Source organism: Phyllostomus discolor, chromosome 2 (assembly GCF_004126475.2).
Source record: "Phyllostomus discolor isolate MPI-MPIP mPhyDis1 chromosome 2, mPhyDis1.pri.v3, whole genome shotgun sequence".
NCBI classification, from domain to species: domain Eukaryota; kingdom Metazoa; phylum Chordata; class Mammalia; order Chiroptera; family Phyllostomidae; genus Phyllostomus; species Phyllostomus discolor.
Window position 1 is genome coordinate 36,526,794 of NC_040904.2, and position 21,291 is coordinate 36,548,084.

Genomic DNA, 21,291 nt, shown 5'->3' on the forward strand with positions numbered 1-21,291 from the left:
AACTCAGCAGAATGCATCCATCTGGCATGCCTTTCAGGAATCCATCCCACTAATTTTTGCTATGGGTTTGATGACTCACCCAAGATGCAGCCAGGGAAGAATTTCCTCATTTTGCAGAATTGCCAAATCTCATTCATTGGAGCAGAAGCTCCTCATTTGGGGCGTATTTTTAGATAATTGTTTATCTGTTTAAATATTTTATTTTTTAAAATCTCCCTCAGCTGAGGGAGTTTGTCGTGATTTTCTAAATAGAGGGTGGGCATCCTCCTCCTTCCTTGCCCTATCCTGCTTCAGCTTTTTGGCCACGGAGCGCAGTTTTTTCTTTCCCTTCCCTTCCTTTTTTTTTTTTTTTTTTTTTTTTTTTTTTTTTTTTTTTTTTTTTACCTCAGCTACATCTCTGGCCTTATTTGTTCCTTGGAGGCTCCAACTTCTTCTTCTACGGAGACATTTGTCAAATTTACACCACTTGAAAACAAATCTTGACTTTTTTTGTCTTCCTTTTAAATCTCTTCATCCAGGCTCCTCTTCACTTATCACCTGCACTTTATTTTGAAATCAACATGTTTAACACTGACTGAGTGCAAAGTGCATGTCTCCTGGGGGAGGTTTCTTTATTATCCTGCTCAACAGATGAGAAATAAAGGCACCGAATGAACTCAAGTAACTTGCATATGGTCCTATAGCTGGAAGGGACAACGCTGAGCATTATACCAGACCACTGGGCTCCAGAGACCGTTCACTTCAGAAATAAGTTTTATTAGATATAAAGAATATTTGTACAATATATGCAAATAATAAACTCATTTCTCTTCCACCGTGGGGCCAATTTTCCAGTTTTGCCCACTTAAAAAAAAAACCTTCCCTATTTTGGGCTCACTTGCCATTTACGCACGGCTCCTCCAGGACCCTCTTGCAACTCCACTCTGGCCAACGTGTCTTTCATTATGACTCAGCGCAGCCCGCTCCCCGCCAGGCGGCCGCCGCTCGGGGGCGAGGGCCGCGCCGCGGCTAGCGCGCGCTCCTCCCGCTTTACGGCTGCTGAAAACCCGGCCTGCCCCGGCAGCCGTACCGCAGACGAGCCCGCGCCCGCGCCCGCGCCGCTCAGGTAATTGGAGTCCTTCTGTTTTGAAAGTTTGTCCGAAACGCTCTCGGCGCTCCGAGGAGCCTAGGGCCTCGGCCCTGGCCTCCGTCCCGCCCACACGGTGCAGTCTGGGCGCTGGCCGCACCCTAGTGTGGGTCCCAGGGCGCCGGTCGGGCATCTGGTACCAGGGCAGAGGGGCGCCTAGGTGTCGGCGGCGAGGTGGGAGCGACTCCGAGGGGAGGCGCGCGGAGCACCTGGCTGCGATCGCCTCCGGGCCTGCGCTGGCCGAAAAGCGCCCCCATCCCCTTCCGGAGTTGCCCGCCTACCTCCGCAAGCCCACCGCCTTAAGAGCGGAGCGCGCAGCCCCGGAGTGCCCGGTTCTCACACGTCCGCACCGACACACACGCCCGCGGGGCTGCCAGACTGGCCACTAGCGGGACGCGGGTCGAGACGCGCGGCGCAGAGGACCTGCGCTTCTGGGCTGGCGCGCCCAGCGGGACACCCTCGCAATGCATTGCCGCTGCAGAGGACGCGCTGGAAGTTCAGCACAGGCTGTGAAAGAGCAGCCCGTTATTAGCGCCTGCGCTGGTTTCCATCCTAGTGCCTGGCTTGCAACCACATTTGCCCTGTGGTCTCATTATTACGTAGCTCTCCATCCTCTGGTCCCCACCTGACTTCTTTTTCCACGTTATTTTACTTTTTAATCTTCCATTTTTCTTTTTGGGGTATTTAATCTTTTTTGTCTTGGGTTCCTTTGTTCCTCTCTGTTTCAATAGCAAGTACACATAGAGTATCCTTTACTTTTACTATAGTTTTTAGCAGTTAATCTTTGCTTACTACGACTTGGATATCCTGAAGAGCAGAGTAATGGATCCTAGGACCTGTCCATGTGACTGAATTATTGGACTGTACTATTGCCTCAATTAGCCATGCAGAACAGAGGACATGGGTTTGTTTGAAACCAACCCCAGAAACCTGGATAATGGTGCTGCCTCTGTTGAAGGACATCTTGACCAACATAAGCAGTTATATCAGGTTCCTGTAGTAGTCACTCCATTGGCTTCTATCCGGTACAGTTCTTTGAATGTCAGTAGCTGGTTACAGGTTAAGAGAGAAAGGAGAATCAGTTACTGTCCTTCAGAAACTCCATTCAGAGATTCTTTTTTTTTTTTTTTAATAATTTCATCTCAGGACTTCTGGGAAATATAAAAGGAACTCCTCTTCACCAGAGTGATCTAATGCATTACACACTTTCATTACAGGACCAACAATAGTGAAATGATACGATTTATTACTTACATAAAGCATCATAAGTTTCAAATTCAGAGCTCGATAATTATTTAGTCAACAAATACTCATCAAGTGCTTACTATGTATGTGTCAGACATTGTACTTGGCTCTGTCTTGTAATATATATTATAGTGGAGGGAGACTATACTCGTAATAAATAAATGGAAAAAATATAAGATGGTAATGTAATAAGTGCTGTTGAGATACATACAGCAGGAAAGGGTTTGTGTGTGTGTTTAGCAGTTTAAAGTAGGCTCATATGGGCAGACTGGAGAAGGGGACATTTTAGTAGACTTGAAGCAGATGAGGGACTGAGTCATGTGACACTTGGGGCAAGAGCTTGCCCCCTGCAGAGAATAGAAAATGCAGAGGCCCTGGGGCATATTGGTGTATTCAAGGGTCAGCAAAGAAGCCCCTGTGGGTGGAGTGGAGGAAGGAGGGAAGTAGGATATATGGTTTTAAACAACATAGAGGCTGGGTAGTTCAATGATTTACTAAGATATGGTAATGAATGTCTTTTAATTGAAGTTATGTGGAAGCCTTTGAAGTGTTTTCACTGGAAGTGCTTAAAAGAACTGTTGAACATCCTTACTATGGTTATTGTGTTGAGAAGAGATGGAAGGAAGACAACGGCCAAAGCAGGAGTCCCGGTTAGACTATAATAATGTCAATGTGGCAGGTGGTGGTGGCTTAGACCAAGATGGTAACAGTGGGCTGATATACAAGGTGGGGCAAATGTAGGAAAATAATATAATAATCAATAAATAATAATACATGAATAAACTGTGTTTCACATAAAACCGGAAACCTACTTATGCCCCATTCTGTATTTTGATGATATAATCCACAGGATTTACTAACAGAATGGATATGGAGTGTGAGAACAAAAGAAATGGAGAACTTAATTGCCTAAGCAACTAAAACACAGAATTTCTATTTACTGAGCTATGGAAGAGAGCAGGAGAAGGAAGGAGTAGTGAGGATTAAGAACTTGGATTTGAACATAGTAAAGGTTAGATGGATTTTAAATATCCAAGAAGCCATCTCAATGATGCAGTCTGAAGTCCAGGCTAACTGTATACATGAAGAACTCTTTGGCACAGAACTTGTTTTAAAAGCAAAGGATTGGATAAATTTATATAGGCAAATACTATATGCTCTCACCTATAAATAGAACCTAATCAATGAAACAAACAAGCAAAATAGAACCAGAGACATGGAAATAAAGAAGAAACTGCCAGTAACCAGAGGTGGGTGGTGAGGGGATAACAGGGGAAAAAAGGAAGGCCCATCAAGGAACATGAGAAAAGGACACATGGACAAAGCCAAAGGGGGGTAGGATCAAGAGTGGGCATTGGGGATGGGCAGGGTGGGAGTGGTGAGGGGGAAATGGAGACGTGTATTTGAACAACAACAACAAAAAGAACCATTGAAAACCATTAAAAAACAAAAAAAAAATGTGTGAGATTAGAAAACTGAAGAGGACCAAGGACTGGACCTTGGTGCACTCCAACATTATGAGATGAGGACCAACCAGCAAAGGATGCTGCAAAAGCTGTGTGCTAGGTAAGAACAGGAGAGCATGGAATCCCAGAAGCCAAATGAAGGAAGTCATTGAAGGGGATTGGTCAGCTGTTTTAATTGATTTACTATATCAGTTCTCCATTAGTGACTCTGATGGGACCAGTTTCCATAGAGTGGTGGGTGGTGAAAGCTTGTTTCGAATGTTTGGAAGAAGACACATTGGACAAGTTGATAGTATATATTCCTTGAAGAATTTTATTGAAATGAGGGGGAGAAATGGAGCCTTATTTGGAGAACTATTGGGTATAGACAGTTTTAAGATGTGCTATGTTATGCTAATGAGAAAGAGCCATAGAAATGTGAAATTGATGATACAGGAGAGGGGAGCAGTGTTCATGTCAGCTGGTGATCAATGGCATCAATTCAGCACCAACAGGAACCCCCAGTTTAGGGTGCAGTGAGGAGGAAAACTTGATCCAGTGTGAATGGCTCAGTTGTGATGTAGCATGGCTGTGAAACGGCACTGCTCTGAGGTGTTCTTGGAGTGAGGCCCCTCCCTGGGTGGACAGCACTGCTCTGATCTGGTCAGTCTGATTTGCTTGTGCTAACTCATTTAATCTTCCCCCAACCCCCACCAGGTAGGTTCAGTTTTTTTCTACAAATGAAACTAAGGCATGAGGTGGGCAAGTAATGTGCTCAAAGTTACAAAGTAGTAAGTAGTGGAGCCGCAGTCTTGTTTCAGCATCCATATCCTTAACTAGAAATGCTACATTTTCTTTAGATACATAGAACAAATGTATCTAAATGCAGAGAGGTGGGCAAAAGTAGGTTTGGGCTTGTACTCACAGCTCACAGTTGTGAGTACAAGAAACAGTTTATTCTTTTATTATTATTTATTATTTTATTAATTTGTATTACAACTATGAACCTACTTTTGCCCAGCCCTATATATATGTAAAGAATTTTAGCCAATCATAGACTGAAAATGAATTCATAAATCAATGATTTGCACTTAAGTGAAGTTCCATGTTGTGATTACAGATGTTGAGGCTTTAAGATGCTGACTAATCCTGAATGTACATTACACTTGAATAGTGTATGAAATTCAAATGTGTCTAGATAGAAGATTCTAGTACATCAGCATTTTCCCATGAAGACTTAGGGGATTTTTGAAAGCAAAACACTATTTAAAAAGTAAGTAAATACCAAATGATACACTAGGAGCGTATTATTGTTTCTTCTGACAATATTTATTAGTTTTCAGGAGTCTACATCTAGCATGTGACATGACGCAAAAGATCAGGAGGTGGGGCCCAGAGTTCTAGTCCCAGTTCTGGCCCAGCTAGCTTTTGTGCCCTTGCCTTCTCTGCCCCCCCGCCCTTTGTTTTTCCCTGCAAAATGAGGAGGTAACTCATTTTAAGACTGCCTACAACTCAAAACTATGACTGTGTAATTTTTTGTATGGTATGTTCAGAGAAACAGATGAGGTAACAATGTGGAAGAGGCACAGTTTGTTAAGGCAAAATGTAAGGTCTCTTTTTTCCTTCTATACACACATAAACACTTGTACAGATATACGTGAGCATAAATATAAGCCCATACATACAACTACAGAATCAATGTGATTTATAGTTATATTTGGTGTATAGGCAATTAACCATTAGTCCTTATATTTGTGTTTTTGTATTTGTTTGAGGAAATAGATAAAAAATTTCCCCCCTCACCTGAAACCACAGTTATGTGGGAAGTGAGTCTTCATGAATTCCTTGACCTCTACGATCTGACGGCATGTCTCATATTTTCAACAAAATTTGATTCATTGCTCAATTTGTTTGCCAGTTAAAAATCAGCAGTATGCCTGAAATCGGGGTTGTCTCTTTTGCACCATTGCATGAGATATTGATGTCAGGCAAAATTGAAATTATTGTAATTTAATTGTTTTGACATTTTGATTTGAGTGATTCAGATAAGAAAGATGATATATCTTTCATAGAAACCTGGTATTTTGAGCTCAGTATGACTTTTCCTTAACTAATCATTTATAAATGTTTCAATTTTTTTAAATTTAGGTTTTAATTATAGTGCAAATTCATTCTTTCAGTATTTACTACCAAAGTATGATTTTATAGGAATATATGATAGATGGTATTTTTTAGATATTCAGTCATAAAAAAATCTTTAAAAGAACTGTGAGTTCTTTTAAAAATATATAATCAAAACTTATTTTACATCTTCTGACTTTCACTGCCTGTAATACCACATGAGTGTTTTCTATATTACAAATAGTGTTTTGCTTTTTTACAACCTTGACATGTAAAATTATTCATGAACTTCAGTTTTAGGACTTTATTAAATTGATGAGCTTTATTTATTGGTAAACTTTAATTCTGCATAAGCTGTGCTCTCCTGTTCCCATGTACTGAGTCCCGTCATCATTGGTGATAAAATAGATAACCTCAAATGATGCATTTCTAAGTGTACGTTGGGTATCCTCATCTTTTTACACTTAGACACTGGAAGCCAAAAACACAAAGCAGAAGCACTTCTAAACAAATCATAATCTTTCTGTAAATAGTAGTGGGGTTTTTTTGTTTGTTTTTTGTTTTTGTGTGTGTGTGTGTGTGTGCTTTTTTTCATTTTTAATTTAACATGCTACTCAGTAACTTGACAACTCCTTGGAGCATCTCCTAGTTCTGAGAAGCACTTAATATCCTAGTCAGCTCCCAGAGGGGGCCTTTTAGGGTTTTTGAACCAAACCTGCAACGTTTTCCCCTCTAGGCTTCAGAACTCTGAGAGTGTACTCTAACCAAAGTAAACACCTTCTGGTGCACTTGCAATACTTCTTTGAAATGCTGGTCTTAGAAGTCAGCTTGAAATCTTTAATTACATTTAGGTGATAAAAGCATCCTTTATCCAACCCTTTCAAGTTATATGAATCTGATTGGGAATGACTTAAGAAGCCTCATAGTCTTGGACCATTTCCCTAAATATAATTTTGCTAAATCCCCAGAAAACTTTCCAAAAAGAACAAGATGTTTTCAAGTAAAACGGTTGCTAATTATGCAGGAAGCCTACCTTTTTGTGTGTATGTTTGTGAAAGTGCCTCAAGGCTTTACTGCTTCTTGTTGAGATGAGACAGTGTGTGAGTGATGTTTCCCAGGGAGGCTCTGGTTCCCAGAGTGAGCCTTTTCTAGCATGTCGTAGCTGAAATCAGACAGTGCTGGCAGTTATCCCTCTGCGATTTGCCCAAGCATAGCCTACTCACTGGGTTTCCAGTGGCTGCCTCAGAACTGGGCAGCCTATTTCACCATCTTGGATCTGGAAAATAAGATGGTGAATCACTAACTGGGGTCCTGTGAATTATGTTGGTGGGGCCCTAAGCCACTTATAAACATGGCTATCTTGGAATGTCAAACTTATAAATTTTTTTTGGAGAAAATAGCTAAGTAGTTTTACTGGTAAATTAAATGTTTAAAGATATAAGTGAATATCAATTTGGCATCTAATGCAAAATACTTGATTTTTAAATCAAAAGTTGAGACTTCAAAATAAATTCCTTTTTCGTAGGTCTCTACAGAATATATTTTTGGACTCCAGGAAAGGACACAGGTTGATACAGATAGGTAGTTTGGTTGTCATCTTTGCATTATTTTTGATCCCATTATTCTTATTTTTTAACCATCAAATGTTCAGATTATTACCATTATTCACCTGCTTTGGTTTACTTGCATTCCTAGTATTTATCCACACTGATCTTTTAGATTTGTGGCAATAATGTTCCTCTTTATGCTTTCTATTTTTTTCCTATACTCCCAACATTGAGATATTATGCTTTCTGTCATTTTGGTTATATAGGAACTATAGATATACAGGAATTTGAATTCCTGAAATTATAGATATACAGGAATTTGCAAAGATAGTACAGAGAGGTCCTATATTTCCTTAATCTAGATTTGTTTCCATTGGTTATATGTTACATAACTGAAGTACTGTATCTAACTAGGAAATGAACATCAGTATAATTTGTGTGTCTAGTTCTATGTCACTTTATTTCACGTAGAATCATACAGTTACTACCACCATTAAGATAATAGAACTATTCCATCACAACAAAGCCCCCATTTTGGGCACCCAGCAAAAGTCATACTAACAGAATCAAAGACATTTAATTTAGTAAAGGAATTATTCACTTTCTCCCATCTAAGTTTTGTAGTATTTTAATACAAATGCTAAATCATTTTGTAGTTTTAGCCATTTAAGAGAAAGATGAAATGTTATTATACTGCAGGAAAGCTTATATAGTTAAATAGTCAGAACAGATAAAATCATCTGTGAAACATATTTTTGAAAGCTCAATTTTAAGTTGCCCTCAAAAACTTTTGTTTTGGTGTGTTAGACATTCATTTGTCTTAAGATAGGGCCCAGATAACATCAAGCGGTTTCTTGCATTGCTATGACTAATCCTTTTATGTATGCTGGAATTGCCCAGAAAAATCTTAATAGAGAAAATGGAGAAGCAGACAGAAAAAGAGGTCTTGTATGCAAGCAACCTTATATCTTCCTGTGGAACCCAGAGTTGGTGGAAAATAATGTTATCAAAGTCATAATTAAATGACACTGTGCTGCATTTGATTTTACAGGTGTTAATGTCTACAGCAAATGAATGCATCACTTTCTTATTTTTTTAACTAATATGAGGATAATTATTCTGTTACTAGGGTCTCTAAAGTTTCTCTTCACAAATTTTCTCAGAAGTATTTCCAGGCAGTCTGGGATTTTAGTCTTATATATATACTGTTAAAGTGTAGATTACATATATCTTAGCTTTAATAGCTTACAAGACATGTCTAGCTTTATTTACTTGAAAGTTTGTGATTTTGTATATGTGAAATAGTTATCTTCCATCTCATTTTCTGCCATGCAAGTAATTTAAAACTTTTTTTTTAATTTTGGAGATACTATTGAAATTTTGTGCTGTAATAGTAATAGCTGTTTCTCCCTTAGCCCTTTTACATTATTTTTAAGTTATTTGAATAACTTAAGGAAAGAATAGCAAAGAATTCCTATTTCTCTTTCCAGCTTTTACTCAGTTATCTAAATGTTTATCATACTATTATTATTTTTGTGATATTTAAACATTATGTCTGGATCATTGTCATCTTCATTATCTTCCTTATCAATTTTCATTTTAATACATAATTAAATAGATATATATGTATAAGTATATGTATATTTATTTTCTTTACCAATTTTAAGTTGGGTATACAGAAAGGGGAAGGCAGAAAGTGAACATGTTCAACTTATCAAATATATTTTGTTTTATTTTACCAGCTGAAAATAATTTTTCCAGAATTCTTAATTTTGAATAAAAAACTTAAATTTATTTTAATGGTTGTTAAACATTGAACCTTTGTAAGTTGATAAAAAACGTGATATTGTCTATGTACAAACAGAAAGGGTGTCTTGGTTCATACCAAGAACAGCGTGGTACACTGCCATTGCCCTCTAACCTCTGTGCCAAACGCAATTCGGGAGTGTCGATGTGGATTCTGATAGTGCTAAGCATTTAATTCACTGCCAGTATCAGAGATGGTGGTATTGGTGAGATTCAAGTGACTCATCATACCAGTCCTTCCCCTGAATGGAAAAAGTTGCTCTTTCCTTCATTGCTGTCTGGTGTCTATGAAAAAGCAGCTGTTATCCTTTTTTTTTTCAGTATCAAATACAAAAATCCAATTTTGTGATTTTTTCATATTGTTGTTACCAAGAATTCAATTTTAAAGCAAGCAGAAAACTACATAATAGAAGCTTGATGTGTTTGTATTATCATTTAGACATTTTCTTAGCATGTACCCAACTTGAATTCCTCTAAGCATTTTTTTATAATAAAAAACCCATCACAGTGTGTTCATGAAGAAGTGGTTCACGAAACCTGTAAATTAATGCATGCTAAAAAAGCCCTTGTCATTATACTGGTCTGTATCTCTGATTGTTTAAAGAATTACTTTATTGCTCATAGCCTTGTTTTATGTATTTTTTAGGGTAGTCCAAAGAAATCTTTGCTTCTTTTCACAGCACACATTTTGTCTACATAGCTATTCCTTTCTTCACTTTGCTATAAAGGCAAAATTGCACTGAAACCAATGAAACATTGGTCATTAACGCAGTGCTCATGCTAGTGGAGGGATGAAGATACCTACATTTTAGTAGTTTTGTATCTGCATTTCACTAGCTCTCCTTTAAAGAGTTGTAAACCCTTCTAGGACTTTTACTTTGTCCTCATCTTGTGCCTCATCTCTTCCTTGACCCACTTGTTATATATATTATCACTTTTCACAATTTAATTTTTTGTTTATAGTCCACTATACAAGGACTATTTTAAGAGCAGGTTAAGGTGGATTGTGGGGAAACTGTATTAACCTACATACATGAGTATCTCTGGAGTTAGTTGACTCCAGGTTTAAATCACACTTTTCTATCGCAGTGTTCCATTTCTCTGTGATTCTGGACCACCTGGTTGGCATCTATTTTTTCCTCTCTAAAATAGGAGCAATTTTTCCTACCTCTGAGGATTTTTTCTGAAATTAAATATGATAATGATGTATGTGAAACATACAGTGCATTGCCTGGCACCTAGTACTTAATAAATGCCATTTCCATTTTCTTTTCCCTCCCCTTTTCAGTATTTTCTCAATCTCCACAGTCTTGGGGAAGTGGACCTGCTAAGATTAATATGGGCTAGGATGAAACCATCTCATTCTCTGTTCTTTGCAAAGCCCCGCAAAAGGGGCTTTTCTTTCTTAAAGGAAAATCTTTGTGGAGGTTTGTGATATCTCATAATCTTATACTGTCACTTGTCACTCCTCTGCTTAAAAATCTGTGGTGGCTGCTCCTCACTGTCTTCCGGATGAAACTAAATTCCTTAGCCCACTGCAAAGGGCCATTATAATGTAGACTCCACTAAAGACTCCACCCTTATCTACTGTCTGTTATCCTAAGTATCCTTCTTGATATAATTTCCCCAACCCACCCTAAATACAAGGTCTGTCCAGAGGTATCCAGCCATATAATATGAAAAGTAGAGATATTTATTGAAGATAGAAGCAGCAGTGTACATAAAACAATTGCACCCCGTCCCCTTTAAGTAGGCACCTTGGGACCTTGCACAGTTCTCCCAGTTGCTATCAGCTGCCCATTTGTATTTTCCTGAGTCTTACTTATGATCTGAAATTGCTTTCCCTTCAAAGGTGATTTTAGTTTCAGGAAAAGGCAGAAGTCACAGGGCACCAAATCTGGGCTGTAGAAGGGCTGAGTCACCTGGGTGATTTGAAGTGTCACCAAAACACTGTGCACAATACGTGATACATGAACAAGTGCATTGTTGTGATGAAGCTGCCAATCACCAGCTGTCCATAACTGTAGCCTTCTAAATCATCTGAATAATTTCTGTGGAAGAATGTTCAAGCTGAACATTAAGTTTTATGCAGATTCATTGCTCTACTCACTCAGTCATTTTGAATGTGATGGCCACACAGTACCATGTTCATTCATTGTGCATCTGCTGCCCCCACTGACTAGTACAGTGAGGTCACCATTGCTCACACATGTGCATTCCAGTCCACTCTCCTTGGTTGCTAGATTACATCAATGTTGCCCAAACCGTTGTTATTTTAACAGTGGCTGGACTTTTTCCAGACAGACCTTGTATAATTCTCCTGTTCTCATCTTTGCACACATGTATACACTAAGCTTTCTCCCTTCTGGAAATGACAGATGCCTTTATACCAGCAAGACCCAGTTAAAATATCTCATTTTGTAAATGTCCCCTCTTCCCTTAGAGGCAGTCACACTCAGTCCACTGTGGTCCTGTATTCCCTTGTGTATATGGCTACCTTTATTAGCACAGTTTTCAATGTGTCTTCATTCTCCCTCTGTCTCCCATGTTCTGTTTGCCACACGGACCCAGTTCCCAGAGTGTGCTTGTTAAACTGATTGCATGGGTCTTCACGACAAATTCTAACTACCCTATACCATGCTGTAACGTAGCAGCTCAAACCAAAGCTACTCCCAAATTCCATCTCCACCACTCATGTGAAGATATACTCCCCCAGGCAGATTGCAATCTAACAAGTGTACTCCACACTTTGCCTTGCTGTGGCTTAATCTAGCATTAGGAAGGATTAAGGGGTGAACATACAACTTCATGCTATCATTTCACTGCTTTTTGCTGTTTAAGTAAAGCTGGTATACTTAAAGAGAAGGTGGATTCGTAGAAAGGAATTGCGAATTTTCTTTACCTGAAAGTGTCTGTGAATAGCCAGTAGGGACAGGTGCCCCTACTGTAAGCCCCTTTGTAAGCTTGTAAAAGAGGAGAGCCCCTCCTCTCTTTGTAAGCCCCTTTGTAAGCTTGTAAAAGAGGAGAGCATGTGTTTGTGTGAGTGTGTATGTACATGTAAGGGTTTGATGGTGGACAGCTGAGTGGGTAAGTGGGGCAGGAATGAAGAGGATGTTTGTACAAGTGACCTTTGTTTCTTAATGGTCCTCAAGGATACCTAAAGTAAGTAGGTAAGAACTTGTGAGTAAGGAAGTGGGAAGCTTCTGAGTATAAAATATGTTGAAGAGTGGTATTAAGCAGATGGAGCTAAACAGATAGGAGTGAGTGATGATCCATAATAGAATTGGAATTGTAAATGGGTCACATCTAAGTCTCAGAAATACCATCCACTGGACTCATGCTCACGACATTAATGGCATCAGGTAGGAATCTGCGCAGTAGGGATCTCACAGGGAAAACGTGAGAAATGGAAAGATTAAATCAGCTGGGCCATATATAGCTGCACTCTGCATTCCCACCACCGCAGTCTCACAGTGGTTGCTTTGCACTGCCTGTTCCCAACTTTGTACCTGTCACTGCCCCTGTCCTGCAGGCACGCTCCCCAGCCTTGCTACTGGCATCCGCATTGCCCAGTTGGTGCCCCTACCTGGTTGAAAAATCAGCATACCAGTTGAAAATCGCTGCTCTAGGGAACATGATTCTTATATTCTTAGAGGTGTAAATTACTGTAAGAGATCATCAAATTTGGCCCCTTTTCATTTACAAAGTAGCATTAAATGCTCTGCTTAGACATGCATAGGTCAGATGACTCAAATGAGACCAAGCTATGGCTAGGAGGTGGTGCACTTACTGGGTTACCATCCTTGTCTCTGCTACTATCCAAATCTATGTACTGGTGTTAAGAAAAGAAGTAACTTTATTACAAGTAAAGATCTTCCCTTTCTTTTCTATTAAAATCTGCAGATGCACTTTTTTGGTTATTTCACATTTTTCTGATGGAACTATTATGCTTCTCAGGATTGCTTTTTAGCTTTCTAATTTAGTTAAATTTAGTTAATATTTTCTTCAAGCCTAAGATGTGTTTCTTGGGGCTACAGGGATGGTTAGAGTAACACGCCAGCATTCTTCTCTGGCAGAGGAAAGCCTGCAGGAATGGGCAGGAGAGTTGGGGGAGCTGGGCTGAGGGAGAAGATGGTCCAGAGGGGTGCAGGGTCTTTAGGAAATTTCCACTGGTCTTTGACAAAATAAGAAAATAAGAATTATGCAGTGAGTTTTTCCAGTCTCATTTAGTTTTGTAATTACATCCTACTCTTTTGAATAATGTTACTGACAAAATACATCATTCCTCTCATATGGTTTTTGTTGTGCTTTGTTTTAAATTTATGTATCCATGAAGTCCAAAAGAGTCGTTAAGAATCTGTAGTGCTGTTTAGAGAGAGTAGACCCAGACGAGGCCTCCTGATGGAAGACCCGGTGCTGTGAGGGACTAGATGCCGGGGAAGAGAGAGGTGCGAGAGACTGACTGGTGTGTTTTAAAATGCAGGAGATGTCAGGTTTGAGGACATTGGGGCAGTGGGGAAAATGAAGACAAAGGATCTGGTTGGTTGGCTTTCCCAGGACCCGTGTTAAAGCTGGCACGCCAAGAACATGCAGTGGACAATGGCTTGGAGGAATGCTTGTATGAAATTCTCGGTGTCTGCTCAGATTTTATTCAATAATTTAGCCCAATTTTAGAATCACTGAGTGCTTTGCCCTCAAAATGGGAATTAAATGCTGATTTTTAAAGCACTTCAGGATTCTTAATGAAGTGTACCACTGTAAACTTCAAAGATATTTTCTCCTCTTGGATACAGTTTCTTCACTTTGAAATGGAATTCAGCTGAAGCTTTACAAGGTGGTTTTAGAGTTCCCAATGATGGCAAGCTTGTAGCTTATTCATGTTTTCAGACCACCTGCATGTCACATTGCATGTACTCTGTAATTATGAAGTGATGGGGAAAAAGGTACTTAATTTTTTTGGAAAGTTGCCTTAACATGTTGATGGAATACCAGCAACATTACTGAGATTAAAGTTGAGAGCTGCTTTACAGATGTTTTGACTTTATAGGGATATAAATGCAGGCTGCTAAAGCAAAAAAAAAAAACAAAAAACAAAAATAAAACCCCAAACACCAAAACAAAACAGGCCCCCCTATAACACCCATAAATAATCCCAGACAAGGAAGAGAATGTACTCCAGTACACTGAGTTACGGCGTCTGCAGTGAACCGTAGACTGAAGCACACTGAGAACTCTCTCTTCCTTCATGTCGTGGAGGCCCTGCCTGTGTTTTCCTCTGGGATCAGGAAGAGAAATAATTTCAAGGTTAGTTTTGTGTTTGGTAGCTTTTTTGTTTGTGTATAAAAACATTGCAGGAAAAATGGGAACATTCAGCATTTACTCCTATTTGAAGAAGTTTGGATGGAAAGATCCAGGTGATAAAGATCACGCACATGAGGTTTGCTTACTGTGGGTGTCATTTTCTGATAACAAAACACAACTATTTGAAAAGAGAGTATTGCTCTATTACATTAATATCAAGTTGACTTTCAGCGAATGTTTTCTTTGAAAAAACAAACATTTTATGTTTATAAACATTTTTCCTAATCAAAATAATAGTCATTACAGAACATTCAGAAAGTCTAGAAATGTATAAAAGATAGAAAACTTGACTGCCCAGGGATGTCCTTTATAGTATTGCTGTTTTTTTCTTCTGATTTTTTAGATATATTTTTGAGATTATACCAGAAATTTTAATATTGTGTTTTCCCAATATAACATACAGTGCTTAAATATCATTTTAAACTTGCTATAAATGTAATTTCATGATTGTATGGTACATCATCTCACTTGGTCATAATAAATTTATTTCCTTGTTTTTGGACATTTTCTTGCATAAATATTGCATCTTTAAATTAACTCAAGTATGTTTTGTTGAGTTTTTCCTCTTCATTTGGGTAAGCTTATTGAAAAGACTCTTTTTAAGGTTAGATTTTTTGTTCTTCCTTTTATCTTCTCAATTACATGCTAGCTAACACCTGGAATTTTTCCTTCTTTATTCTTTGTAATCTGAAAAACTCACTGTTCTCTACTACTAGTATGAAAGCTTTAGCTTAGTGGTTGTGGATGTATTGCAGTTGTACAAAGTATATGTGGCTTTTGTTAAATTACTATGAGCCTCAAGAGGAGGTCTTTGTGCTGCTTGACAGCTATAAATATACTTTGAGAGAATATGTGCAAAGAAGCTAAATAGAATGTAATGAATTAAATACTACTTATTCACTGTACAGTGTAAATTTTTTGCTATTATCAAGCATTTACCTCAGCTGTATGCAAAATGAAGTGTTTTATGCCAATATTAATACTGATAGCTGCACAGATTGATTTTTACGTATTTTTTAATTGATCTCAAGAGTACCACAACAGTTTGTCAGTATATAAACTTTCTGTTGGATATTTGGGTCATATCTGAATTGAATAATTATATATTTTTCAATACATCTTATAATATTTTAAGAAAGGATGGGTAGTGTTGTGCAAAAGAGTATTGAACAAAAAATGCTTGGTTTTTAGGCAGGTTTAAGATCTTTGTATTCATATTGGAAAAAATGCTGCTACTTTGTGCCAAGGTAGATTGCGATTCATATGAATATGTATTTCTTTAGGAAACTTGCCTAAACATTCCTTTTCCCAAAGTTTATGATAATTATTTTGAAAAAATCTGTGAAATAAAATTTAATTGAATGTTAAAATTGTTTCTGGGAATAGTCATAACATGTGATTATAAACCAAGGTCTACATTTTTTTTACAGGATACCTTTTGATAGTGTTAGAGTTTCTTTACCACAGTTCCCTTATATATTTAAAGAATTCTGCCCTGGCTGGCATAGCTCAGTGGATTGAGCACAGGCTGCGAACCAGGCATCACAGGTTCGATTTCCAGTCAGGGCACATGCCTAGGTTGCAGGCCATGGCCCCTGGCAACCACACATTAATGTTTCTTTCTCTCTCTCTCTCTCCCCCTTCCCTCTCTAAAAATAAATAAATAAAAATCTTAAAAAAAAAGAATTCCAACACAATATTCTGTGTGTGTGTGTGTGTGTGCGTGCGTGCGTGTGCGTGTGTGAGTTTACTGTTCTTCAGATGTCTATATGTTAAAATCATTTTGAAGAATGAATAGCTTACCTGTCATTATGTACAATACTATGAATTTCACATCTCATTGAAAGAATAACTTGAGGTGGAAATAATAAATTGTGTGTTCTTTGGTGGTATTCACTTATACTATTTTAGAAATTTATCATGAAATAAGATATGATTCACCTTTTATCAGTTTTCATTTGCAAATATATCCCTAATTTTTAATATCCTATTTATTTAATACTATTTTTTTACATGCAAGGCATTAGAAAACTATTAATTTGCCCTTAGGAGAATCCTGATTTTTTTGTTTTTAAATATCTTTTCTTAATATTTTTAAAATGTTTTTACTTATTTCATAAAGGAGTGGTTATTATTATTAGAGCATGTATCCCTGGTTGTTGCAAAATCCTTCAGAACTCAACACAAATATAGTTTTAATGAATAAATTGAATAAAATGATGCATCCACTATCTTTCCAAATGGAAATTAAATCACAATATATAACCAATTTGTTCTCACAAATATGCTGAAATTGTAGTCAAAATTTCCTCCCTATGTTTTTTTTAAATTAAATAATGGAGTAATTTTCAAAATAGTTAACAAATATCTGTTACTGTAGACTGTTTGAAGTATTTTTTTAGGAACAGAAGTAGGGAAGTACTATAAAAAACAATGAAAAGTTGCTAAAAAAGTTGCTAGGACCAAATAGAAGAATTTTCAGTATAGTATATATGTTTCTATGTGAAATAGCTGATGCTCTGAAAAATAAAGACAGATCTGGAGTCAAAATGGACTAGCCTGAGATAATTTAGATAATTAAGCCAGCGTTGGTAGAGAGGGTCAGGATATGCGTTTCTGAGTTAGGAGACGCTCGCTCTTGCTGCCCAGTCTTGAAATGCAAGTAAGTAAAGGTGAAAGGACTCTTTGGAACAACAGACAGTGAAGTTAGCTAAGATAAACCAAACCCCATTACAGAGTCAGATTCAGGGGAGGGTCCTAAGTCTTTGTTTTTCTTTGTTTGATGAAATTGTAAAATAGACGTGCAAGTAGACTCCAGTTTATAAAACTGGTAATTCAGTAATCCCATTGGCTTTACTGTCATTGTTTTGTCATATCATAAAGCTACTTGTGAACAGTCTATATATCTCTGGGTTTTAATTAAGCATGAAAACATGCAGAGTTTTAAACTCAAAGTAATTGTTCAGCCTCCGATGACTTGGGGACAATGAATCACCTTTAAATAAATGCCACATAAAACAAGCTATTGTACAGAAGAAATAGGAAAATACAGTGTTGTTGCCGGGTTTGCAAGGATGGATTTGCAGGTTTTTGTGAGGTCCTGCAGGGAGTCAAGCAAAAATCTGCATCACAGCACACTGTCTCTTGTGGGGAAGAACCAACAGGACTTCTTGGGGTTCTCAGCTGTCACTGTTCAGTACGTCTCTGTCCTACTATGTTAAAAAGCCTTCCACTGGCTGGAAACAGTAACAATGATGGAACACTGAAAGAAAGGATAAAAGAATAATGAAAAATAGTAACTACACGAGAAGGACCTTATAACCAAGCCTGACAAGAAGACTGGGAGCCAAGTAATAGGGTGGTTAGATAAACTGATTTATTTTAGGAAATAGCTATAAAATTGGAAGGGGAGAAAATCATTAAGTTGAGTAAAGAATATCTGATTTGTAAGCATATCTGAAGGCATTTTTTAGGGGCAGAATTTTAAATACTAAATTTAATGCTACAGTTTAATAATTATCTTCCATTTTAAGATTTTGTAGTCAGATTTTTAATTTTTAATTTTATTTTTCCCATCATCACCATTTCCCCCCTTTTCCCTCTTCCACCTCGACCCCCCAAACCCTGCAATCACTACAGTGTTGCCCATGCAGATTTTTAAATTTACTTTTTCTCTTGAGCGCCCATTTAAAAAGGAGTAGAAGTGACAGAATAATATAAAGTTGAGGAAAAAAATAAATTTAAAAAATCACTAGAGGTTAGAAGGCTAATTTTAGAAATTATTAGGCTGCTGATGTGTGTATTGGTGGGAAAAAATAAGGAATTCCAGAAAACCTAATATTTCTGAGTTACAGTATTTCTTGGTTTTAACCTTTATTATTTACTTGATTTAGGCCTTATTGCCTTTAGTTTGTAGGCTGATTCCATAAACTAATGTTCAAGTTCTTTAAAAGTGTTTCGTATTTAAAGATGTATATGAGACTATAGTACCGTATTCTAACTTTACATCTGTAAAAACTGCTTAAAGTTAAACAGTAATAGGTATTATAGTAGAGAATTTTATCTATAAGTTAAATTCTAAAATCAGGTTTAAGTTAGTTGTTAGATTCATTTTTTGGGGTGCGACTCTACCCAGTTTCTCTTGTTTCCTTATTGCAATTTCTGGCATTTTTTTGAGGGGAGAGAAAAGTTGCTTTGTCATTAAGCCATTTACATTGTCTTAAGGAAGAAGCTTATTTCTTCTTCACATAGCAGTGGTAGTTTGTAAGCGTCAAACAAATTTTTTAAATGAATAAAATGGTGGCAATTATGATTCATTTTGTCTAATATAATAGTCAGTTGCTCCAGGATTTAAATGCATTAAAATCAGTTAAAAAGAGTATTTGGTTTTGACTAAATTCATAGTGAATGTTAAATTAGGTTAATGTAAAGATTTTTTTTTTCATCAGATTAACTGTCATTTTCAAGTAGATAATACTTTAAGATAGCCTGTTATGACTCACTTTTCAGGTGAATATGTTAAATGAAATATCAAAGTATTGCTGATATCTTCCTTCTTCTAATAGATAGAATAAATTGTTGTAGAATGTAACGGAAGTTAGTGACCAAATTGTCATTTTTAAGCATCTTGCATTTATTGAGCAGGTGGTTTACACATAAAAATCTAAGAAACCTTGGCATCTTACTTCAGGTACAACTCTCTAATAATTAGAAGGTATTGATGATTTTAGCCGTGGCTGGTGTAGCTCAGTGGATTGAGCTCGGGCTGGGAACCAAAGTGTCCCAGGTTCGATTCCCAGCCAGGGTACATTCCTGGGTTGCAGGCCAGAACCCCCAGCAACCGCACAGTGATGTTTCTCTCTCTCTCTCTCTCTCTCTCTATCTCCCTCCCTTCCCTCTCTAAAAAAATAAATAAATAAAATCTAAAAAAAAAGGTATTGATGATTTTGAAATTTATCTTTTTGTACACAAAAACCTTTTTCTTGAAAGATGCTCATATTAAAGAGGTTGAGTATATATGAATGATTCTTTGTGTATATATTTTTGAAAAATAATTGTTCAGGTAATTGATGTTACAAAAATAACTTGAGCCTTGTTCAGGTGGCTCAGTTGGCTGGAGTGTCATCCATACACCAGAAGGCTGTGGGCTTGATTTGGACACGGCACCTACCTTGGTTGTGTCAGGGCACTTTCTTAGGCTGAGGGTTCAGTCCCATGTCTGGGTATGTACACGAGGCAAGCTATCGATGTTTCTTTCTCACATCAGTGTCTTTCTCTCTCAAATCAATAATAAAATATCTTTGGATGAGCATTACAAAAAAGTAATCTGACACAATTGAAAATTGGAAAACTGGAAAACTTTTATTTTTATATCAACACAACCAATAAAATTTGCTAGCCATCCTGTCCCAAACAGGAACCAGATTTTATTTGCCTTTGATTTCAAGAGTCCAGCACAATAGTCTTTCTCGCTCACAATACATATTCAATAATGTTTACTGGATGAGTTTCAAAATCTTTTTTTCATAAAGCCTTACTTGTCACTCTTTAATCAAGCTAAGATACCAAATTTGTGAAGAATCCTTTGAAAGTTCAGGCAAGTTTAAATGTTTTCAAATGCAGTTGTTATTATAGTATTTAAATTACTGTACTTCTGCTATGAGGAGTAATCATTCGAATTAAAAATCAGGTGTCCGCCCTGGCTGGCATAGCTCAGTGGATTGAACTTGGGCTGTGAACCAAAGTGTTGCAGGTTCGATTACCAGTCAGGGTACATGCCTGGGTTACAGGCCATGACCCCCAGCAACTGCACATTGATGTCTCTCTCTCTCTTTCTCTCTCTCTCTCTCTCTCCTCCCCCCCTCCCTTCCCTCTCTAAAAATAAATGAACTCTTTAAAAAAATCAGGTGTCTGAACTATAATGCATTTTTCCTTCTAATGCTTTCGCGATATTATATCAATTTTCTATGCATAGAAAATACCCATTTCTGATAATGTCTTTTGTTTTGATCAGTTCTTTAATAGTTTTCTTCATATTAATTTTTACTAATCTTTATTTCTTATAGTTGTTTTCCCTGATGCCTAAGCACTTTTTTCTTTCATTTTTAACTCAAGTTTTTCATTTTTCTTAATACTTCCAATGTCCAGTCTTTAGTCGTATTTGTTGAGATAAGGTTGCTATGAGAAAGACACCCAACACTTACATTGGGTTGAATGAGACAGAAGCTTATTTCTCCACAAATCAATGCCAGGGTGGTCCAGGCTGTCAAAGTGGTTAGCTTTAGAAGGTTATACCAATCCCAAGTTCATTATATCTTATTGTGCTGCTGTGTCCTAAGATGTTGTCCTTGTCTGCAAGGCTAAATCTGAATCACTGCCATGTCTGCATTCTAGTTTTAGAAAGGACAGTAAGAGCAGAAGTACAAGGTAAGCGATTTCCTTTGAAGCGAGGGCAAACTTTTTGACATTCCATTTTTTTTTTAGAACCTTGTGACATGGCTACATATGACTTCAAGGAAGCTGGGAAGTGCAGTCTTTATACAGAGATCCATTCATTCAACTAAAACTGTTACTATGAAGCAAAGGAAAAATGGATTTAGGTGTCCACAACTAGTCATCAAAATACATTTAAATTGTATTA

General features: G+C 37.5%; 1 protein-coding gene across 1 annotated transcript in view; it reads left to right on the plus strand.

Moving 5' to 3' along the window:
- The first annotated feature begins 1,026 nt into the window (after window positions 1-1,026).
- The window catches only part of NAALADL2 (N-acetylated alpha-linked acidic dipeptidase like 2), a 1,143,498-nt gene continuing 1,123,233 nt past the window's right edge, over window positions 1,027-21,291 (plus strand). The window contains exon 1 of the mRNA XM_036017285.1: window positions 1,027-1,105. The gene's annotated coding sequence lies outside the window, so the exon portion shown is untranslated. The remainder of the gene's footprint in view (window positions 1,106-21,291) is intronic.